The 25,640-nt window shown below is 39.1% G+C and overlaps 1 long non-coding RNA gene across 1 annotated transcript; it reads right to left on the reverse strand.

Moving 5' to 3' along the window:
- Nucleotides 1-10,017: 10,017 nt before the first annotated feature.
- LOC116527454 lies at nucleotides 10,018-14,384 on the reverse strand. Its single transcript, XR_004258548.1, has 3 exons — nucleotides 14,374-14,384; nucleotides 10,585-10,587; nucleotides 10,018-10,138 (listed from the first exon to the last, which is right to left on the reverse strand). It is a non-coding gene; the product is annotated as an uncharacterized LOC116527454 (long non-coding RNA).
- Between the last annotated feature and the right edge of the window lie 11,256 nt (nucleotides 14,385-25,640).

A 25,640-nucleotide genomic window follows, 5' to 3' on the forward strand; every position in this document is an offset into this window, starting at 1 on the left:
GGTTGAATGCAAGACTTTGGGAGCATAAATGAAGTCAGTATTTCAGGTGGGATTCATCCTTCAATGTTGCGTCCCATTGAAAGTAGTCTTAATTAAATGACATTTGAGATACATTAAATAAATTTGATACCAGCTTCTGCCAGTCAGATTAATTAGAGTGACTGCAAGAGTGCCAGACTCATGGGAAATTCTTCAGAAGCCAAAACAGTGTAGAAACAAGGGGTAAATATTACTGAGGAAAATTCTCCATGGGTCTGTCACATATTCGCATGTCTCGGGAGTGGGACTGCCTGGTTCTAGACTGAACTTTCTAAGGATGTTCATATAGTGAATAACCTTGGAATATAGTGTCTTCCTTACACCCCACACTCCCGCATCCCAGAGAAAAGTGTAGGTTTCTTTACGATCCAGAATGACAAAGACAATGCCTTTCTCTGAGCAAAAGTCAGGCAGACTTACAGTCTTTTATAAAAGATTTGATTTTCCTAAAATGGGGGTGTTTCTCTTTTAACACAACCTACTGCATGCATGAGCGTTACTTAATACTCTGTGTCACCTGTGTGATCAGGGGCTTGAAGAACTGGCACCAAGGCACATGCTTTAGCCATGGCTCTTGCTCTTAATAACAAATGGCCTTTTGTCTCTGACCCAGAAATGTTGCGTCTTCTGCCAGCATCTACAAAGTTGCACCAAACTAAGCTATTGGCTTGCAAGTAAGGTAAATTCCCAGACACTTCTCGGTATTTGATAAAAGGTATTATTAGTAAATCACAAAATGATTCATTGCATTTTCACTAAATATATACTTTTTATTGCTTATGAAATGATCAACTCTCAGTGTGTAGAAATACATTATAATTTGATACTAGGTAGTATAAAGGTAAATTGGGTGATATTTATTGAAATTCTGATTGCAACAGATGTTTAGAATCAGTTCTTATATTGGACCTAAAATCTAGAACATGAAGGATTAATTATTTATAATAAAATACCTTTCTTATTTTAAGTCTTTTTTTTCTTTTCCATTTTCCCTCCCTATGAACCTAACTAGTGACCCTAAGTCATTGCAATGATGACTCTGGACAGTACAAAACGTCTGCTCTGAGAAGTGATACTAAATTCATGACAGTGGAAATGACTCCTGAGAGAGGGATACAAAGCAAAATGCTCTTCATCAAAGAGATCTTGGGAATGCTCTTAAGAACAAAGCAGAGGAAATAAAGTCCTTCAACGAGATTGAACATAAACATTTTTAGAAAAAGACTGAACCAAGAAGGTGTAGCCAAGGAAGCAAAGGAAAGAGAGTGTAAAAACAATGCCGTTTTGCAGCAGGGTCAAATACTGCTGGAAGGACAGTTAGCATGAGAACGCTAAGGAGGCCAATGAGTTTGGCTGTTAGGAGGTCACTGATGACATTTAATTTTACAAGTCACTACATAAGTCAGCTAATGAAGACAAAGCTGCCAGCCCCCCGCCCCACCCAGTGTATCATAATATCAGCCCTGCGGTGAATGATATTTTCCACAGAGTAACACTTAATGATGAATAGTAGTGTGATTAAATTGCCATGGAATACCAATGGGAATGTTCATTGCAACCCTTTAAATACCAACAGCACGATTAATACTCTAGAACAGACATACAAGAAATAGATAGTGGTTTGCCACTTACATCACTGTCAAATTTTATGTCACCTTCGGGGGTTTCTTGATGTGAAACGAAGTGCATTTATTCAAATAGAGTTAGTTCTGAGGAATAAGAGCTTAATAAAATGGGATCATACATAAAGAAAAATGGAAATGCTCTTTAATATGCACATGTTGGTACTATTCTGTAATTGCTAAGGCTATTGTCTCCATAACGCATAATATTCTTAACAAAGAACTAAAATTATAACAGTCAAGTAGCAAATGTACCTTTAAGAAAGGTCATCTTTTTTGATCCCTTGAAAGAGTATATCCTATTATAGGTATTTTCTGTATTAACAATTTCAATTCTATGTAATTAAGTGTAACATTCACCTACTGTATTATGAAATCATATTTCTTCCTTTTAAAAACTATATAAATTTATAGATTTCACAGCTGCCTGATATTTATTTTTATACTTTTTAGGAATAACCTTTAAAAGCTAGGCAGACCCGTAGTATATGACAGTAAATTGTCAATATTTTATCTTATCAGTTGAGATTTGCTTTACATGTCAAAGGGGAATGTGTATGTGTATGTGTGTCTGTTTAGATCAAGGTTGACAAACTATGTATGCAAAAGTAAATATTTCCAACTTTGCCAGCCATAAGTTTTCCATCTTCTTCTCTACTATGATAGTAAAAACTACTAAAAGACATCACATAGAAAAAATGGGCCTAACTGTATTCTAGTCACACATCCTTTACCAACACAGGCAAAGCAGGGCAAATTTGGCATGAGAGGCTATAGTTTGCTGAACTTTGTTACGGATAACACAGAGTGGCTCATTCTTGGCATTTGCTGTTATTGACAGTAAAATTGAATCGAGGATGTGTAAGGAACACCAAAACATATATATTAGGATAATAGTAAAAGATATATGATTTTCAAATTATAAAATGATTAGCAAACTAGCAAATTAAATAATTTATATAACATATTGCCAAAAATAATTATATAACACAGAAAGCATTCAAAAAACTAATAGAAGTAAAAACTGTGTCATCAGTTAGGAAAATATACGTAAACACGCACATTGTTTTTTTTCTAGGAAATTAACTGTTGTTAATTCCTGCTTCTGAAACAAAATGACATCTATGAAACCTATATATAAACATGGAGAGCTATTAATTGTATAAGTATAAAGAAATATCAGCTAAATAAATATAGGCAGATAAAAAATCAAATGACAGATTTAGTGAAATGGTAAAATCAGACTGCAAGGAAAGCCAAAAGGTAGAACCAAGATATAAATCTACTACAGAAAAAAATAGTCAACAATAAATAATTTTTCATCAAGAACTTTGTGTGCGGAGTGTTGTAAGACCTAATTATTTTAAAATGTTAAAAAGGGAGAAATGTATGGATCTTAAATAGATAGTAAAACATAACTGATGAAATGACAGAGGAATGATCATTTTTTACCACATTTTAACTTTTGGGAAATACTCAAAATTGTGGATGGGATATTTGTAAACATGTATTTTATAGTAGACCTCCATAAAATTCCTCAATAAATCAATGAAACTCAATTTGTGTTTGCTTTCTCAATATGTGGTGATGAATTTATCCCCTGATTTGTTCTTGAGCCCCACCTGGCAAAGACATTGTGATGATTGGATGAAAGGAGAGGCCTGAGGAGTGGAAATTAGGGCCTTTCATGGTATCTTAAAATTTCTCCACTAGCCCCTCTCTGTCCATCTCAGTGTTTTTGTTATGCAAAACAAACAAACAACACAGCAACACATATTTTCAGTTAATCTATACTAATGTGTGTTAGTTGCATGCTGCAAATTGCAGACCATAATGAAAACAGCATTGGTTATTTTTGCTTGAGTTCCAGTTCTCAGCTAAAGTTGGAATATTCTGTTATCACCACATTTGAAATTCTGAGAGTGTAAACAGATTCAGCACAAGAAAAAGAAACAAAAAACCGAGTCCACAGGCTTGCTACCTCCAATTCTGCCTCACACAGGTCTATTGGGATGGATTTGCCCTCTCTTCAAGAACTCAGTTTGCCAGGGCCAGGCACCATCCTGTGTTTTACGTGAGTGCTCTATGTTATGCTACTGTCCTCAAAGGCATGTATGAAGGGGAAAGTGGTCCAGAAGCTAGATTTCCAACTACCTAAAACATTACACATTTTCAAGCAATAGGTGACATCCCAGTTGCTTTGGTTACAAACATCCTGCATTTCTTAATCAGAGAGTAAACAGTACAGCGGCAACTGACGATCTCACTGTTTATTTGCAAGTGTTAAGATATTTCTGTTATTTTCCTTTTTTGAGGTCTGTGCCTCCAGTAGATAAACCTGCATTACGTACTAGAATTTTCTCATATAGGTAGTTAGGCTAGTGGAAACTTTCACAGTCATGGGCAATGATTGGATGAATTGTTACTGTTTTTAGAAATTTCGTATGATTTTTGAATTTACATTTAAACTTTAGGGACATTCATAGCAATTTTCAGGTTTTCCTAGTCAAAGGTCATTTCCAATGGTTCAAAAACTTCTAAATTTGCCACATGACCCTGCAATTCCATTCTTAGGGATATACCTAAGTGTAATGAAAGCGTACGCCCTACAAAAACTATTTTCTAAACATAAATGACAGCACTATTTATAACAGTCAAAATGAGAACAGAACCCAAATGTTGATCAACTGGTGAATGCGTAAACAAAATGCCTCATACCTATGCAATAGGATATTATAAAGAAAAAAACACTAATTCATGCTATAGCATGGACTATATGCAAAAGATAACATGAAATATCTGAATAGGAAAATCTGTACAACTGACAGTGTTTCGCTTTTGTTTTTGTGACAGGCTAGAGTGCAGTCAGGCACCCTATGAAGTTCTATGCAGTAAGCCATGAGAATTATAGATAGGATTTAAATAGCAGAGAATCTGGTCAGAGAGAGACTCAAAGCCCACTTCCATTCTTACTGGTTACTTGATCTCGGATACTTAGTTTCCATGGCCTCCATTTCTTCATCCGTCAATGGGCTTGAATGTGCCTCCCAACCAAACTTACTTGCAGTTTAAAATACTTACAGAATGTCCGATATGTAGTGAATGACCATTTATTATTACTAGGATTTGGTCTGATGGAAACAAGACTAAAATCTAGTTATTGAAATATGATGCAATAAATAAGTGTGATTTTGAAGAAGGAAGCCGAATTTTGCTTACCCAGAAGCTCTGGGAAATTTGCACGTGGCCCCATCACTAAGACTGATCAAGTGTTTCTCACAACCATCCAAGTCTTCAGTCTTGGATCCCGCAATATGATACAGTGATGCTGATGAAACCAACCCTCTAAGCTCTGTAAAATCAATCAGGGAAGAAGGGAGAGGGAGAAATGAAAATAGCAGCACACTCAGCACTCATTATGAGGTCGCCCTGCTCTCTGCTGCTTCCTCGTAGCTGTTTGGTGCCTGTTGCCCCAGAATCACGTAGACCCTGTTACAAGATGATAGTTCCCCGTAACCGCCCTGTACATAACAACCTGAACAGGTCCCTACACACCAGGGAAACCACTGATGCCAGCTGGTATGAAGGACCCCGCAGGAGGCTGACTCACTGAAGAATGAAGCTTCCGCATCCAGATAATTTCATCCCCCTCACTCCAACCAATCAATGATCCCAATTTTCCAGTCTGTCCCTTTCCATGATCCCCTTAAAAATCTCAGACTACTTTGGGAGGTCGAGGCGGGTGGATCACGAGGTCAAGAGATCCAGACCACCCTGGTCAACATGGTGAAACCCCGTCTCTACTAAAAGAAATACAAAAATTCAGCTGGGCATGGTGGCGCGTGCCTGTAATCCCAGCTACTCAGGAGGCTGATGCAGGAGAATTGCCTGAACCCAGGAGGCGGAGGTTGCCGTGAGCCGAGATCGCGCCATTGCACTCCAGCCTGGGTAACAAGACCGAAACTCCGTCTCAAAAAAAAAAAAAAAAAAAAATCTCAGACTAGAACTCACCAGGCATTTGGACTTGAGTGTCTTTTCCCATCTCCTTGCTGTGCGCCCTGCAATCACTGAACTCTGTTGCAAACCCCACTGTCTCAGCGTATCGGTCTGTGACTGCACAGCAGGCATACGCACCTTTTGGACCTATGACACTAAATGCGTACTTATTTTTCAGTAGCACGAAAGGGTGTCATTTCCCATATTGGGCAGGGCTGGGGATTGAAACTCAATCTTGTAAAACACGCACATGGAGACAAAATGTATTCATAATTGCCATAACTTGGAAGCAACTAAAATGCCCTTCAGCAGGTGAATAAGTAATCTGTGGCATATCCGGAGAATGAAATATCAGAGCACTGAAAGGAAATTGTTTATCAAGCCATGGCAAGACACAGAGAAACCCTAAATACATGTTACTAAGTGAAAGAAACCCGTCCCAAAAGGCTACATGCTGTATGATTCCAACCATATGACATCCTGAAAGAGGCAAAACTGGAGACAGTAAAAGGTTACTGTTTGCAGCAGTTACACTGGGAAAGATGAATTAACAGACGGAATGCAGAGGATATTCAGACAGTGAAACTACTCTGTATGACACCATAACAGTGGCGACGTGTCATTATATGTTTGTCCAAACCCATAAAATGTACAATACCAAGAGAGACCCAAATGTGAACTATGGACTTTGATAATGATGTGGCAACCTGATTTTATTGATTGTGACAAATCCATCACTCTGGTATTAGATGTGGATGGAGGGAGGGGCTGTGTATATGAGGTGCAGGAATTACGGGGATCTCTGTGTTCCATGCACTTTTGCTGTGAACCTAAAACTGCTCTGAAAACTGAAACATATTTAAAAACAAACAGACAATACCCAATTCTATCCAAACAGAAGCTCTTTTGGGGACATTTGATGCTTATCTCCAAGTCACTGTACTTTTGCTTCTATAAGAAAAAAAACTTGCAAACCTTTACAAGATTGTGTGATGTCTCTATATTATGTATCACTTAATTTCAGGGCCTCGCCATCGTTCACTTATATTCTAGTCGTTTAGCAAAAATGTTGAACTGTGCATTATATGGTGAGTTGTTGTATACCTTTAAACTTCTTTATGATACCAGAAGTCCTCCAAGACTCAAGTGGTAGGTTAAAAAATGCCCCCACCCCCAAAGATATCCATGTCCTAATCTCTGGAATCTGTGAAAGTTATATTATATATCAAAAAGAGAGAAAGAAGGAAGGTGTTTGCAGGTGTGATAAAGTTAAGGATTTTAAGATAGGGACATTCTCCTAGCTTAGCTGAGTGGCCCTAAATGTAATCACATCTCCTTCTGAGAGGGAGGTAAAGGGAAATTTCACACACAGACACACAGGGAGAAGGTGACAGGAAGATGCAACAGAAGGAAATTAGAAGACATTTGTCCTGAAGTTTGGGGTAACATACAGTAATGAGGCAACCACCAGAAACCAAATGTGTCAAGGAATTCAGACAGCACTGGCCCACCAACATTTTGATTTCGGCCCAGGGACACAGATTTTTAATTCCCAGCCTCCAGGACTCTGGGGAAATAAATGTCTTGTTTCAAGCCATGGAGTTTGTCACCATTTGTTATAGCACCAATGGGAAAGCAGCACAGCTCCCCAAATTGTTTTGGGGAAAAAAATGCTATAAAACTACTGAACCTAAAACAAGGTCACTGAGCTGATCCCTCCCGTCTATTCCCAAATTCCTTTTTTGATGGATCATATTTGGAGATAGTATTTTTCTCAGACAAGGCCTTCAAAATATTATAGATTGACCTTGAATCCATTCATCTTAGCGCTCTACTGGATTGGGCTTAAAGTTGCCTCAATCTCAGTATCCTAACATTAGTCGTGTGTGCATGTGTCGGGGGTGGGGTGGGGTGTATGTGTGTGTATGAGTGTGAGTGGGGGAGGATGTGTGGGAATGTGTGTAGGGGTTGCCTACTGCTTCTCTGATTTATACTGCTGAGTCAGTAAAGGGCTGTAGTGTGTGTAGAAAGTGAAACGTATACGTGGTACAAACATACTCTTGCCAAAGAAGTCATTTTGGGTATCCATGCTCTATAGAGCATTTCCTCTCATTTATTTGAGAAGAGTAACAGACACATTCCTTTTACCCCTTAGGTATTTTTCCAGTCAACTAAATCAAATCCTATTTGTATCTCCTAGTCTTTCAATTATTTTTATTGCTTGCTTTATACCTCTCTCCAATTTATTTTTTCCCATTTAAAACTGGAAAATTAGCCAGTGAATTTAGCCTGCATTAGTGTTTGCCTGCCCCATACAGATGAGGCACATGACTTGCCTAATATCACTGGAGAGTTCTTTATTTTGCTGTTTGATCAGTAATAAGACTCGATTTTTAAATAATCATAATGGCACATACATAACCAGAAAAACATGGTTTTTTGAAGTAGTTATATCAGACAGTACACTTATTCTGATGATACTTCCACTCCTCAAAATAATTTCACATATCCGGAAATAGCCTTAGAGTCAGTTTTAAGGTGAAACGATAAAATGGGCATCTCATTATTTAAAAATCACAATTCTTATTTTAGGCAAAGACAATAGGATCCAAATGTATTAACCATGAATTTTTTTCCATTTATAAAATTTCAATCTGTATTTTAGAGATTTCTATTTGCCATATTTGAAGTTATCTCAAATGATGATTTTTACCTTAAAATGCTCTGATTTTTCTTCAGGTGGTTAAACGGAAATGGTTTTCTCCTGTAGCAGAATCTTTAGATCCAGGCAAGCATCCCCTGGCTTTGGAGAGGAGTCTAGGAAATTTTTCAAGCATTCCTTGGATGTCTGGGACCAACCATCCCCATTGGGGTCTGGGCAGGGTGCTCTGAGCACCTACTGGCGGTGCATGTCCCACTCTGTCTCTCCCTTTGGGAGCTCTCTCCAGCTCCCTGTCCCCAATCTTTCCTGTGCTCTCAGGGACATCCAGATGTCCAGGAGATCAGGAGGCTGCCCGTATTATATGGTATTATATTACATGGGCTGGTGCCTGGCCTGGAATATTTGGGCTCCAATGGAAGATCCTGGCAAACAGATGATGTGGGATTGGGACACCAACATGGTGCAGACATTCTGATTTTGGGTGACACTCGATCATTGTGGAGGTAGGACCAAGTCAGTGCTCTGGGCTGGGGCTGCATGTGTAGGCAGGTGTTCAAGCCTTCCCTCATCTTTTTCTGCCCGTGCTGGCCACGGTGGCATAGCGCTGAAGTCAGCCTCCGCTTCCCCAGGCTCCGCCCACAGGCCAGGCCTTCCTCCCCACTCTGACAGTGTGTGGACATCCAGGTATTCTCAACATTGAAAGAGGTCTCAGGCAAGGCTCTGATTACAGCCTACAAAGTCCAAAAGAAGACGCGTTTAAGAGAACGTGTTATTCTAGGTTTACCCAACAGAATCACAGAATTTCCAATGGAAAAATAAACATGAAAAAACGAATTGCCTTTTACATTTTCCTGCACATTCTGCATAAGAACTGCCCTTGGGATTATCATCAGCAAAAACAGTGATGATGTTTGAGAGAGTCATAGCTGCACAATGAGCATGAGTGGGCATCATGATGTCATGAGTAGCAATGTAACCAGCGTAAAATAAAGGCTATTAGGGAACCAGAAAGGCAAGAAGATAGGTATTGTTTTAATATAAACAGTGCCCAGTGACCCATGAGATGAGTAACAGGAGTGCAGCCATCTTGGTCGTGGGGAAGAGAGTTGAAATTAGCAAGAAATGGTGCTCTTGACAAGAAAGAACTTGAAGAGATGGTCCTAAGACCTGAATGGTATGACATGGTGCCTGGTAACTATGAAGACTCTTCATCTGCACTGATTAGCTGATAAACAAATATGTAAGCACCTTTCTGTGTGCATTATTTTACATCTTCATCAATATATCACTATACTTTTCATAGGCCTATGGATTAAATGTTCTAAAAAATATTTTATAGACAAGAGTCCTACACACAAAATCATTTGATTCCACCCCTACAGGCTCTATGGGCAGGCTAGTACTACAGATGATTAACTATATTGACTCCAGATTCATGTGATGCTATCGTTCATCTGTCTAATAAATAATCATTGAGCTCCCACTAAGTGCCAGAAACCACTTGTTGGAGGCAGTGAAAATAAGTATATTTTACAGGAATATTGTATTCGTCAGGGCTCTCTAGACGGACAGAACTAGGAGGATATATGTAAACATGAAGTGAGTTTATAAAGGAGAATTGACTCACACAATCACAAGGTGAAGTCTCATAATAGGCTGTCTGCAAGTCGAGGAGCAAGAAAGTGGCTCAGTCCATGTCCCAAAACCTGAAAAGTAGGGAAGCCTACAGGGCAGCTTTCAGTCTGTGGCTGAAGGCCCAAGAGCCCCTGACAAGCCACTGGTGTAAGTCTAAGTGTCCAAACGCTGAAGCACTTGGAGTCTGATGTTTGAGGGCTGGACACATTCATCATGGGAGAAAGATGAAAGCCAGAAGACTCGGCAAGTCAGCTTCTGCCACCTTCTTCCACCTGTTTTTCTAGCCACACTGGCAGCTGACTGGATGGTGCCCACCACATGGGTGGGTTTTCTTGAAGGTAAGCCTTCCTCTCCCAGTCCACTGACTCAAATGGGGTCAGAAGTTCCAGACCAGCCTGGCCAACATGGTGTGAAACCCCATCTCTACTAGCAATACAAAATTTAGCCAGGAGTGATGGTATATGCCTATAATCCCAGTTATTCAAATGGCTGAGGCAGGATTATGGCTTGAACCCGGGAGGTGGAGATTGCAGTGAGCCGAGATCGCGCCGTTGCACTCCAGCCTGGATGACAGAGTGAGATTCTATCTCAAAAACAAAAACAAAACAAAACAAAACAAAAAGTACTGACCCACTGATCCTTTTTTTTTTTTGAGATGGAGTCTCGCTCTGTCACCAGGCTGGAATGCGGTGGCACGATTTCAGCTCCCTGCAACCTCCAACTCCCTCCTTCAAGCGATTCTCATGCCTGAGCCTCCGAAATAGCAGGGACTATGGGCGCACACCACCACGCCCAGCTCATTTTTGCATTTTTAGTAGAGACGAGGTTCAGAACCAATTTTTGATGAATTAGTGAGGGACAGCATTTGTGGTGGTGGGTTCAATCAAGGAGTAAATGCTTACAAAGCAAAACACTGTAAGGATATTGCTACCACACGCAATTCAAAACCAGGTTAAGTATGGTGCCTCACTGAGCACCTTCTTACCTCATTATTTATTGTCCTGCATTTGTGTGATTATTATGTACTTAGCAAATTTTTATTTTACAGTGATTTGTAAAATAACTTATTCATTTTCCAAATCACTACTAATTCTAGTTCAGGGTCATGGGTGGGCGGAGCCTCTTCCTGCGGCTGAGGACGAAAGGTGGAAATCAGCCTTCTGGTGGCACCCATCCTATGGCAGGTGCACTCACACACACACACTCACAGTCACCCACACAGGGACCATGTAGACACGCCAAGAAACTGACAGGCACAGCTTTGGGATGTGGAGGGACATCAGAGTACCCAGAAAAAAAATCTCACAACCACATGGGAGAACGTGAAGGCTCCACACAGACAGTGGTTCTGGCTGGGAATCACCTTTTTTCTTATCAACGTTATAAGAAAATGGTGTCAAACGAAATGACCTTGTTTGAGAGACTGCTTTCTATATTAATAAGAGAACAGATGTGTTGCGCTACTAGTAAACTACTGAAAATGTCCATGATTAAAATAAATTGCGTTGAGTAAAACAAGAACCTCCTAACATTCACAGCAAATGTTCCTTTCTAAAGATGAAGTTAAACTAAAATGAGTGGCAGTCCCTTCTTTAATTTGGTAATCACAATGACAAATAATTTGTTGAAGAGGGACACTCTTCTTGAAGTAGCTACCAGTGTAGAATGGACCTGGTATAACCTTTTGTCACCTGTAGTCAGGGAGGTATGTGGAGAAAGGCTTAAAAGAGAGACTTAATTCTAGCCCTGGGCAGGAACTAGGGCAACTGACTGTAAATCTCGGTTTTCCAACCAATACCTGCAGGAGCAGCTTTCTCTCTCTCTCTCTCTCTCTCTCTCTCTCTCTCTCTCTCTCTCTCTCTCTCAGTCTTTCTCCAGAAGTGCACCTCCAGATCCTGGGGGACCAGACACGCAATGGAGATTAGGAGTCGTTGTCATTGTTAGTCCATGTATTCTCCACCACCATAGTCATGCAGGTCACGGTTAGATGGAAAAACATCCTATCCTACACCAAGGGTTGAGATAGGAGGAGATGAGTGTGCTGTCCTATCCAGTGCCACTTCTCTCTAGTGAATGTGTTTCCTCTCAGAACAAAAGCACATAATATCCTAAATGCAGTGTGTGTGTGTGTGTATGTGTGTCTGGTTTTAAGAAGTAGAGAGTTTAATAAGCAAGAAAGAAAGGAGAAGGCAGAAGGAAGAGGCTCTCCCATACAGAGACACAGGGAGGGGGCATCCAAAGTGCAAACAGGAGGTTCCCAAGTGAGGTGGACACCAGACAGGTATATGTGCAGAGGCTGGAGGAGGCGGTGTATGATTTGCATAGGGCTCAGGGGATTGATTTGACCGGGCATGTCATTCACGTAGCCCATGAAAAAGCAGGTCCTTTCACTCTAGCTTTTTAATATGCAAATGCAGGGCGCTATGATGTTCTACACACATGTGGATATATGAGGGTGGCCACGTTGCCGGGGACATGTGGGGAAAGGGCAAGGAGGCCGGAGAAATCGCCACGTTTGGGTGAACCCAGTTGCTAATGGACTGCATTTGCATATCAAAGGTTGCCAGCCCGGCCACAGAGGCTGGCTAGAAGCAGGGAACAGAGTGGTTTCCTGCTGTATCATTCACATTTTCCTAAATCAGTTCCAGGATTTAAAGTGTGCTAAGTGAGAGGTCTAGGATTTAAAGTGTGCTAAGAAGTGAACGTCATCTAGGCTAAGTTTTCTCACATTTGGAAAGTCAGTGCACACCACAGGTCATGTGATCCACGGGACTCTGGGTTTAGTACAGGACTTGTTATTCAGAATGGCAACCTAGTCAATATTAACACACTAAACAATTCACTAAGTTTCTCATATGACTCCTCTGCCATCTCTGGGAAGACACCTTATTTTAATTGTATCTTACTCTCTCTGAGCCAAGATCCAGCCCTTATAGTGGTTCCTCATATGACCCCTCTGCCCTCGCTAGAAAGACACATATTTTCATTGTATCTTATACCATCTGAACCAAGATCCAGTTCTTATGAAATAGCAATGCAATGATGACATAAAAATACACATCTTCGCAGAACAAGGCATCATACTAAAAACAAACACAAAAAACACAATTGTTAAGTCTCTCTAGTATAGAAGTATTAGAATTAACATTTGGGACACAGACAATGCACGTGAATGTGAAGACAAAAGTCCCAGGCTCCTCTCCAGAGCCTTTTCTCTGGCCTGGGTAGGCATATGGTGGCTGCAGGAACTTAGAAAGGAGGTCTTGACTGAAAATATAAATCAGTGACTCATCAGCATATAGGTGTTAAGAACAGGACATTATATGTTTAGTATGCTAAGTGAAATAAACCAGGCACGGAGAGAAAAGTACTGCATAATCTCACTTACATGTGGAATCTAAAAAAAGCTAAGCTCCCAAGAGGAGAATAGAGCAGTGGATGCCAGAGTGCAGGGGCTGGCCAGGAAGGGAGAGATGCTGGTGACGTGGTGCAAAGATTCAGTTAAACAGGAGGAGCAGCTGTACTGATCTATTTCAATAATTTAATAATAAAGCACTGTATATTTCAAAACTGCTAAAATAATAGATTTGAAATCTCATCACAAGGAAATAAGTAGGTGGGTGATAGAAATGTTAATCAGCTTGATTTAATCACACTGCGATGTATACAGGTATCTGAACATCACTCTGTACCCAATAAATATATATAATTATTATTTATCAGTCAAATTAAATTTAAAATATGCTTTAAAAGCAGGAGGTCATAACTGATAAAGGAAGTCACTACAAAATACAATTTAAAATAAGCATCCAAAAACTAGGGGAAAAAAAATCAAGAGAGAAGCTGTCAAGAAAGCCAAAATGAGAATGTGTCAAGAATACAAGTCCTCTACATTCTATGGGAGCATGAAAGACGGGAGCTCCTCACTTTGGTGTAAGGGGAAAAAAACTGAGAGCCATATTCTCTTCCCAAAGCTGGCTGCTGTAGAGCTCCCCAACTGATCTGCGCTGAAAAAGAGCTATAGGCTTTATGCAGCCGCCCTCTGAGGAGGCTTCATGGCACAGATAATTTATCACAGATACGATGGAGACCACTGGCTTGCTATCAGATCTGCACTATCCTCAAGATAACCATTTAGCAAAAGTTTCAAGACACTCATAAAAAAATTGGTTCCCAGGCAAAGTGGATACATCTATAAAGCAACGAAAATAGAAGAGAAATACAGGAAAAGAGTTAGAAACGAAATGAGACAACAAAATTAAACAATAATGTTCACTCAGGTTGCATCTTCACATTTTGAAAATATCTAGAGAATGTTAACGTTAAAAATAAAACCCAGTAGTACCCACAATAATAGATTGATGTACTCCACAGCCAAGGAACATAATGGGAAAAAACTGAGACGACTTGAAAATACACATATTCAAGAGTCTCAAAGAGAGAAAGACAAATACTCTATAAAAAGGTAATATGAAATCATGCAACAGGAAGAAAAAGAAGAAAAGGATATTAAAATATTTTGTTAATTTCAGTCAATTATAATTACATATATTTTTTCTTTTAAAAAAAGCTGTCACAATACACTGTATGCAGGACTGGAAACAGTGGGCATTGTAATATGCAGGAGTGAGTGCCGAGCATCACAATATGGCAAGGGTGTACTTAGCAAGAAATGTGAAAGACATGCTAACAGAGTGTTTCAGGAAACACAGAAGGTTTGCCAAGGACAAGGCTTGGTGTATTAAAGACCAGTGCAAGAAAATAATAAATACACATACACATAAGTCAGTTAACTAAAATCACTGTAAAAACTTGACTAAGGTTTTATGTTTAAAAGGCAACAACCCTCTTGACAATAATAACTAAGAACATAATGGTGGAAAGGATGTCTACAAGAAATTAAATTTTGCTAAGTTTCTTATTTTACTCAGGAGTAGGAAGGAGTTGCTGAGTAATTTTAGACTTCGTTAGAAACGCTGAAAAATTAATTAAATGTGTTAAAATTTTAAAGGTAACATAAATAATTGAAGATTTCTTTATACCTTCCAAATAAAAAGACAAAAATATAAAGAAGGGAAACTATAAGTACTTTATCAATGCACGTTCAAGCAAGGTAAGTAGAAAAGAAGTCAAGAAACATGGAGACCAAGAAACACAGACACAGGGAAGGGAGCATCATACACTGAGGTCTGTGGGTGGGAACTAGGAGAGGCACAGAGCAGAGTGGGGGGTTGGGGAGGGATAACATGGGGAGAAATGCCAGATATAGGTGAAGGGGAGGAAGGCAGCAAACCACACTGCCATGTGTGTACCTATGCAACAATCCTGCATGTTCTTCACATGTACCCCGGAACCTAAAACGCAATAAAAAAACTAAAAAACTAAAAAAATAATAATAATTTCAAATACATGGGTAAATACATACATGGCAATCCCATCCATTAAAACTGCCAGATTGCATAAAAAATTAAAATTAAAATGCAGCTAAACAATGTTTACATAGACATAGCTAATAAACAATATTTATCTTTTATAAATTAAAGACTCAAATATGTAAGTTTGAAAAATACTACTGTCAGGAGTTTTATGTCAGTTTGGCTAAGGAGAAGTGCCCAGATAATTCTGGATATTTCTGTGACAGTGTTTTTGGATGACATTCATATTTAAATCAGGATTTTGAGTAAAGCAGATTATCCTCTATAACGTGGGTGGACTTCATTCATTGAAGGTCTTAATAGAACAAAGATTAACATATATATTCAGAGAGAGAGAGAGAGAGAGATCAACTGCAGGGATCTGTCTTGTGCAATTGAAGAAGCTGGCTGAACCATTTGTCTAAGCCTTTGTCTTCCTGTCTGATGCTTGCAGCCCACAGGGCAGGTACTTGCATGGTGTAACAGACAGGGTTCTCCAGAGGGACAGAACCAAAAGGGTATATGCAGGTATGAAAGGCAGTTTACTGGGAGAACTGCCTCACACAATTACAAGGCGAAGTCCCATCTGCAAGCTGGGGAAGAGAGAGGCCGAAGTGAGTGGTGGCCCAGTCCAAGTCCCAAAGCCTGAAAACCATGAAGATGGACCGTGGAGCCCTCAGTATGGCTGAAGGCCCGACAGCCCCAGGAAAGCCACTGGTGCAAGTCCCAGAGTCCCAAGGCTGACGAACCCAGAGCCTGATGTTCAAGGGCAGGAGGAGCAGATGGAAGTGTCCAGCTCAGGAAGACAAAAGTCAGAAGCCCCAGCAAGCAAAGCTATCCCATATCCTTCCTCCTGCTTTGCTCCAGCTGCTGGTAGCCCATGGGGCAGTGCCTACCCACACCGAGGTGGGTCTTCCTCTTCCAGTCCACACTCATGTGTCAATCTCCTCTGGCAACACCCTCACAGACACGCCCAGAAACAATGCTTTCCCAGCCATCCAGGCATCCCTGAATCCAACCAAGTGGACGCCTAATATTCATCATCACAGATGGGAAGTTGGATGGAATGTTGGGGAGATGACAAACAGGCTGAACCCCACAGCAGGAGTTGGCAACTCTCACTGGGGACTCAGAACCATGCCCATCCCTATGGCCTCTGATCTGGGTGGCATGGGCAGAAGTCAAGACACAGGCACCTGACCCAGGACTAAGAGGCTGAGGGAAGACCGAGGCCCAGTTAGGGCCACTGTAGTGCCCGCTGCCAAGTCAGTCCAAGCGTGTATCAGCAGACCAGCCCAACGTCCTGAGCGTAACCCCAGGATAAGAGGCACAGAACCTCCAGACCCTCTAGTGGGAAACGGTGGTCTTGTGTTGTATTTATGCAAAGGAGGAACAGCTGAAGTAAATATTCCAGAAGAGATTATTATTTTCCAAACAAAAAGACAAAAATCTTCCAAGATTAAGTTCCTTTCCTCAAAGTCCTTTTGGATTCTAGTCCATTCTCTGTTCCTCGGCCTGGAATGCTGATGCAAGTCAGGACACTGGGCAGTTGTTTTGCGATCTGAAGACGAAAGTGTCATGCTTACAATCAGTCCTTCCTAACATCTTTGCGAAGATGCACCGAAGCTAGTGTTCTACTTCTGGATATTTTATTTTATTTTATTATGAATATGAATCCCTGCTTTAGCGACAGTAATCTGGATGTACTGGTACCTAAAATACTCATTCTGTTCTCAGTAGTTCTGCTGCCACAGAGAAGTACAAAGCCAGGCCATCAGCTCAGAGGGAGTATGGAGGTGGAAGAGTTGGCTGTTCAAAGAGGAGAGGGCAGGAGGGCACGGGCAGCCGCTTTTCTGACTGCACTCCAGCCAGGGACCCTCTGAGCGCTCTTCTCAAAGAGCACGCAACTTGTCCGGTAAAGAAGTGAGCAGCAAGACTGCATCCCTAGGATAACCCTAGCCCTGCTGAAGGTGCCTGCCTGGGGACAATCAGGCTGCCCAAAGATTGAGTGTTGATTCTAGCCAAAGTCTGCGATGGGGTAGGGTCGGGGGCTGTCCCTCAGGCTGCGTGAGCCTCTGCAGGAAGGCAGGGCCTAACTCTGATAAATGCCAGTCAGCAAATAAAGGAAGAGTTCATGTGGGCAAAGGCCTTTTTCTACTTTTTACAATTTTTCTCTTCTCTGCCTCTACTGAGCCCCCACTTTCACCTTCCTCTATTCCCTCATTGTCCCCTAAGAAGCCTAATCACTGTTTTATAATGATGAGTTTAATTTATAATGGACATTTTTCCCTACTTAAATAGCACATTCACCTTTTAAATCTGTCCTTGCTCCTTTAACTAGTATGTGGTTTTATTTATTTATGTATAAAATAGATTTAGGAGGTAGAAGCACAAATTTACTGCATGCATCTATTGCGTAGTGGGGAAGTCTGGGCTTTTAGTGTGCCCATCGCCCAAGAAGTTAACATTGTACCCGATTTTTTCAAATCTCAGCTTCCCAGCTTTTGTAGCCTTCAATGCCTGTTATTCCACTTCATATGCCCACGTGTGCCCATTACTTTGCTCCCTCTATGTTGAATAAGAGTGGTAAAAGTTGGTATCTGCGTCTTATTCCAGTATATAGGGAGAATGCTTTCAAAGTTTCCCCAGTCAGTATAATGTTGCCCATGGGTTTTTCATTTCTGCCTTTCATTAGTTTGAGTCACGTTCCTTTAATGCCTAGTTTGTTAAGGGTTTTTATCAGGAAGAGATGGTGTATTATATTGAATGCTTTTTCTGCATTTATTGAGATGATCAGATGGTTTTTGTTTTAAATTTGGTTTTTCTGCTGTGTATGTTGAACAATCCTTACATCCCTAAAATAAAGCCCACTTGATTGTGGGGTCGTAACTCTTTGATGTGGTACTGGATTTGGTTTGCTAGTATTTTGCTGAAGACTTTTGCTCCTATATTCATCAGGATTTTGGCTGAAGTTTTCTGTTTTTGTTGTACCAATATGCAGCTTTGGTGTCAGGGTGACTCTGGGTTTATAGAATGGATTAGGGAGGATTCCCTCTCCCTTGACTCTTTGGAATGGTTTTAATAGAATAGGGACCAATTCTTTGTATATCTGGTAGAATTTGGCTGTGAACCATCTGGTCCTGGGCTGTTTTTTGACAGACTAGGGGAACATAGCACAATGACTGGGCCACAGGAGGGTCCTCTCAGTGTTGCTGGCTCTGATTTAAAGGGGAATCAACCAAGGTGATTGTGCTTTTCTAATCCAGACACCTACAAACAAAATCAGAGAACATATTGCTCTAATTTTTGCCAGGATAACAACGAAACGCGTGTGCGAATTTGTAACGAAGATGATGTGGCCACCTCTGGCATTGGCAATTTTGGTTTCCCACTCGCTTCTTGAAATCATGTTGGTTATTATGGCTTGGGGTCTTTTTGTTAATCCCCCCTTATGCAGTTTTCACAAAGGGAAAACAACAGACTAAAACAAAGACGGCAGCAGCCCTTCATATTAGAAAGAGCAAACACAACAGAAACAACAACACAACTTATCAGTATTGAACTAGCTACACAAAGCAGACAGTCAATGGAACATTTTGCAGATGAAGCACAGCTCCTCAGGGCCCTGTATTTACTCATGCCTTAACCTGCAGCATGCCTGTCAGCCCTCCAAGTGCAGGTGTGACTGCCAACTTCAGCACGTTCTTGATTGTCAATTGTGAAGGCAGATAAGTCTGAGATCAATTCTGACTTTTTCCCAATATTTGACCCAAACTCAGCCCAAGATGTTTCTGATGACCAGTTTCCCTACTCTACCTCATGACTTTTATCTGGGCAGTTCTAAAACCCAAAATAATAAACCAATGTCCCATCAGGTATTTAAGATAGGTTATGTATATAATATATATGTACACATACTTACATATATGCACAACTGTTTATATATCTATAATATATTATATATTATATAATATATATGCAATATTTTATGTATCAAAATACCACTCAATCTAAAGACATGTATGCATGGAAATATATAAAAGACCTATACATATGTGCATATATTTGTGCATAACATAGCCCACCACTCAAGAAAAACAGAATATATATATTTTATTGTGACGTAACTGCACCATTCACGGACACTGATCAATATTAGATTAAAAAGTAACTACTCATCATTTTCAGAAGCTACTTAAAAACAGAATTATACTTTGAGATTTCAATGCAGTTATGTTAAAACTGAAAACAAAATATGCTGTTAAGAAAAGCATAAACTGCAAGTAACCCATAAGTGGGGGCTGGTGTAGATTGATTGCAAAATTGTGACAGTGGTTTCGTGATTAGACATTTGTAGCATTTGCTGAGTTATGGCCTATAAAGGATAAATTGTATTCCAGGTAAATTGTACTGAAAACTGACTAAACAAAGCCTCATGTTCAAAAACCTAAAAGGGAGGTCTGAAGTAATAAACTGGGTAAAAAGAGAAATATGAAATTATAAAATATTTATAACTGCACAATAAATAAAGTTATATATGTCAAGGCTTGTGAGATTAAAATACTCATTAGAAACTTGTTTATCTCTTTGTGCATGATATGATTGCTTAGCCAGAGAATTCCAGGGAAAAGTAGCTCTAAAACTGGAAAGCAGGGAGTTTGTTAAATACAAACTTGTTGAATGCAGGATGGACATAAACTAACAAAAATAAGAAAATATGATGGAAAGATTTTAAAAGCGGCAGGAATAGCCAACATGAATTTTTAAAACTGGATAGGATGGTGTCATCTTTCTTTTTAGATATCAAACATTATTATAAGTGAATCAGTATATATTAAGTCAAGGTAGACTAATGAATCAGTGGAACCTATTAAAGCATCTGGAAGCAGACCCACACCTAGAAAGCACTTGGTATGTGAGTGAGACCTCCTTGCAAATCACTGAGAAATTAAAGGTAATTTAACAATGGCTGTCAACTGAGTATCCATATGACAAACAAACAAACAATTATCATTTGTAACTTTTGTCCTATAAAATAACTTTCAATAAATTAATTTAAATCAAAAAATTAACAAAGAGGTTTATAAAATATTACCAAATGTGATTATATAAGAATGTAAAGCATTCATCTGAAAAAAGACACAGTTTAATTTTAAAAGCAAGAATTCAGACTACAAGAAGATATTTATATTTCAAGGCATCTATTTCAAAGCATTAGTTCCCAGACTATGTAAATCAATCCTAGATTTAGACAAAGGCACACAATTTAACAAGTGGCAGTGAGTGCAAAAGTAATTCACTGAAGAGCAAGCCCAAATTGCCGGTGTATGGAAACATTTCAAAAGTCTGATTGTATCATATGTTGTTGTTGTTCTGATGGAGGAAACTGAGCCTTCACAGAGCTGGTGGTAATGGAAAGTGATACAACCAACTTAGAAAATAATTTGACAGCACCTTCTTAAGTTGCGAATAAGCATATTGAATAAGCAAGTAATTCATATCCTTGGTATTTAAGGGGAACTTGCTTGTCACATACAAGTTTGGGACAGGCAGGTAGACTTTCATTACAGCAAGATTTGGCATAAAGAAAAACAGAAGCAACCTTACTTTTCATCAAAAGAAATAACCAAAACATAAGCATCTGTTTCAGTGGAATAGTCTAAAGTGTCTTAAATGAATGATATAATTCTAACCCTACATAGGCTGTTGACAATAAATCCCCAAAGCATAAAATGTATACTCTGTAGCATATGCCTATACTCTGTGTATAGATTCAATCAAATGCAGTGAAAATATAAAAATAAAGGTTAGACTAAAATTTCAAAATATTAGCTATCTTTAGAGAGGGACCAGAGAAGGTATTGAATCCCAGAAGGGTGCACTTGCATTTCTAGTAATGCACATTTATTTCTGTTTTAAAGATAAAATCTGAAGCAACTATTTGCAAAATATTAACAATTTTGAAATATCAGTAGCAGCAACATAGCTAGTGGTTATACAGTCACCTGGACTTTTCTATTTGAGTGAAATATTTCATATTTCAGAATGATGGAAAATGGTAAGACCATGTATACTGTTGGATTAGAACGCACTTGAATTAGGTAGATATGGAATTTAGTTTTATTGTTAAGGGAGAATGTGAACTAAGGAGTTGAAGTGTTGCTTTTACAATTCCTTTGATTTAAAGATAGGGAATTATGGATCACTGTTTCCGTTTTGATGAGAACCAGTCAATAGAGTGAAACAGGCTGAATTTTCCAACAAGCTGGACGCCCATAGAACTGAAGCTTGAGGAACTTGCATTTGCACAATGAGAAGCACCTGCTGCCTGTAGATCAATTATTCTTCTTTGTCCCTCCCGTTTTCCTTCTTGGCAACATAAACTCTTCACTTACTGGGGAGAAGGGGTGGATTTAAGTCTTGTCTCCTGTCTCTTCAGCTGCCACCACCCATAATAAAGCCCTCTTTTCTGGCAATACATGTTGTCTCAGTGATTGGCTTTCTGTGTGGTGCGCACAGAACCTAGGCTGAGTTCCGGGTATTCAATGGCAAGGAATTGAAAGTGTGTTTGTGTGTGGGGGGGGTGGTGAGGGGGAGGTGTACAATCCCCCAGAACAAGGCCCACTTGGGTTATAGGAAAGATGGTGCCCACAAATCAGCAGGCTGGTTCCCAAGAGGAGGATCTTCTCTTCCAGGATATCAACAATTCTTTAGGAGGACAAGCAGAGAGGCAATACATTTATGCACGGTGGGCAGAAAATGAGGAAAATACTAACTTAGAAGTTCTGATTCTGTAAGGCATATGCAGAGTTATCTTCTGAAGAAAGGAGTGGAGGGTAGTTGTGTTAAATTGTAGCATAGCCATTGAAGATTGTGGGAGAATTCATTTACTGGGATAAATCTGTGAGCTTTCCAGGCAACCTTGGGTGCAGATGTGAAGTTGTAATCATTCATGTATAATCCTACCATCATTGCATTATTTATTCAATTGTTTATTTTCTAGGAGTGATAGGAAAACAGGAAGGAAGGAGGCTACAGTGTGAAATGTATATTAATTATTTTAGGGTTTTGATCCTTTATAGCAAATTATGCATGAATGCTTCTTTGCTGTAAATATTTTCCTATGTATTTTTAAACTGGACTGTTTATTTAAGGTAAAAAATGCAATTTTTTATAATTAAATTCAAATATCAGATTTTCTAATTTTCTGAATACTCTCCCCTACTTGAATTTATTGTTTAATCACACACATAATTCATTTAACACAATATCCCTATTTATCTATTTGTCACTGTGTGCATCTTAATCTTGTGGGCTTAGATTTTAGACTAATTTATTTGTTTTAGCATTGCTCCTACTTTAGCAAATGATTATCCACAATTATAGCAGATTAAGTGAGTGAAGAGTTCAGCTGAGTAGCAAGCTTCTCTGCCTTTCATGTTCCATGTTTTAGTAAAATGTGCAGGATATTTCTCTCAACTTGCAGAAGGAATATAGTCCCAGCAGGGCTTTGTAGCAGCTGAGCACATAAAATCATTATTGTCTAGGAAAACATAAACAACTACTAGTTCTTGATTAATTGTAAATAAGTGGCTTTTGGAATCTTACAAAGAACAGACATTGTTGGAAGTAAATTCCAGCCTATGAGGAATACTTTTGAAGAGTTTGAATCATAAATGAATGCATTAAACAATGCAGGGGAAAATGTACTTTACCGAAGCATCCTGAAACAACTACCAAGGACCGATAATGACTATGTAGCATAGACAAGTCAGTTTCTCCTTTCTAAGTCCCAATATCCTCACAGTTAGAGAGGGTTAATTTATGAGGCTACCAATTTGACAGCATAGAGGTTAGGACGAAAGGAATTTTTACATATGAATAATTTTTAAAAGAGAAGTTGTTATACAAGAATAAAGAAGCCTTTTCCCTGTAATGCATGTAGGATGCCTTATCTTAACTCCACAGAATTTTTTTTTACCCATCTAAAATTTCCTCAAAATCCTGGAAAGGTAAGGAATGTGATATAACCTTTAAACATTTTACACGCCATAATATTTACATGAATTCTCATATTTATACTACTGTGCTGTTTCATGAGTAGTGTTAGTTATCTTATACTATCAAAACAATTCCAAATCCTCCCTCTCAGACCTTCCACCATTACTATACTTCACTTATCTGCATATGCACACACACATGAAACTAGCATATGTAATCTAGTACAATGTAGAGATTTTTCAGAAGTTATCTGTTCAATCAATTAAGAATTAGAAAAATGAACATTTTTATTTTACCTTCACTTCTTCCTTCTGTGCTCAAAGTTGGATGTAATGTAATTCTTGTACTTGATCCTCAAAACATAAAGCTTTTTCCCCTTCAAAAAAAAAAGAATAAAAAACATTTTGATTATAGTTATCTAATGTATATAAAGTAGTATACTTTACTGCTGGAGACTGGAGGCAAAGCCTCTTGGACAGTCTAAATAACTCCCACATTTGTAAAATATACAGTCATTGAAAAAGTACAGGAAATGAAGCAAAATGTTAAATGTGGTAAGCTGAGGTGGCACAGTTATAGGTGAATTTTATTTTCACTTCCATAGTTAACTTGTAGTACTTTTATAAAGAAAAAGCAAATTTACCCAAAAAATTGCAACGTTGAATAGTTTAAATTAGTTTTGCATTAAAGAACTAAAACAGATTTACAAGAAAAAACAAACAAACCCATTCAAAAGTGAGCAAAGGATATGAACAGGCACTTTTCAAGAGAAGACATTAATGAGGCCAAAAAACATGAAAAAATGCTCATCATCACTGGTCATTAGAGAAATGCAAATCAAAACCACATTGAGATACCATCTCATGCCAGTTAGAATGGAGATCATTAAAAAATCTGGAGACAACAGATGCTGGAGAGGATGTGGAGAAAAAGGAACACTTTTACACTGTTGGTGGGAGTTTAAATTAGTTCAACCATTGTGGAAGACAGTGTGGCAATTCCTCAAGAACCTAGAAATAGAAATTCCTTTTGACCCAGCAATCCCATTACTGGGTGTATATCCAAAGGATTATCAATCGTTCTATTATAAAGGCAAATGTACATGTATGTTCCTTGAGGCACTGTTTACAATAGCAAAGATCTGGAACCAATCCAAATGTCCATCAATGATAGACTGGACAAGGAAAATGTGGCACATACACACCATGGAATACTATGCAGTCATAAAAAACGATGAGTTTGTGTCCTTTGTAGGGACATGGGTGAATCTGGAAACCATAATTCTCAGCAAACTGACACAAGAACAGAAAATCAAACACCACATGCTCTCACTCATAGGTGGGTGTTGTACAACAAGAACACATGGACACAGGGAGGGGAGCATCACACACTGGGGTGGGGAATAGGGGAGGGACAGCAGCGGGTAGTGAAGTTGGGGAGGGATAACATGGGGAGAAATGCCAGATATAGGTGACAGGAGGATGGAGGCATCAAACCGCATTGCCATGCAGGTACCTGTGCGACAATCCTGAATGTTCTGCAAGTGAACCCCAGAACCTAAAGTGCAATTATATATATATATATATATATATATATATATATATATATACATATTTTGAAAAAGTTACAGTATCAATGTTTTCTACAAGAGAGTATAAGCAATATTATTACATCGTCATACACTGACAAAATGGGATGATTTTAATTTAAAAAACTCATAAGACTGGATCATCACTGCATACATGATCTGAGATGTATTTGTACAGTTCAATTACTTTTAATATAAGAAGTGTGCGATCATCTTCTCAAAGTACAGTGGTATACGACAGGCTTTCTAGAGAAGACGGAGGCTTACTTCCTGCCTCCCCAAGTGTGCATTCTCTGTGCACATTCTGTTTTAAGTGACTCCATTTACTAAACATCATATTCATGGTAAAATAAATCATCAGTATCCTAACAGCTACAAACATGTAAATGTCTGCAATGTAACAGATGCCAACAGCAGCGACCATATGGAGCTTGCAAACCAAGTGATTTTTTCTCTTTTAAAGAGAACTTTCAAAGTTGTGAACCCAGATTTATCAATAATGACCCTTATTCTATTTTCAGGGAAAATGTGTGAACAGCTGCACTGATGAAGCTCCTAACACTCCATGGGGGTATTCAGATATTTCTTGAAAATCACTCACACTCAGACCTGGCAAGATGAAAGTACATTTTTTCCAGCCCTAGGGAATACATACTTTAAAACTTAAAAAAAAAAAAAGCTTT

Source organism: Sapajus apella, unplaced genomic scaffold (assembly GCF_009761245.1).
Source record: "Sapajus apella isolate SASKATOON/1434 unplaced genomic scaffold, GSC_monkey_1.0 scaffold54, whole genome shotgun sequence".
NCBI classification, from domain to species: Eukaryota; Metazoa; Chordata; class Mammalia; order Primates; family Cebidae; genus Sapajus; species Sapajus apella.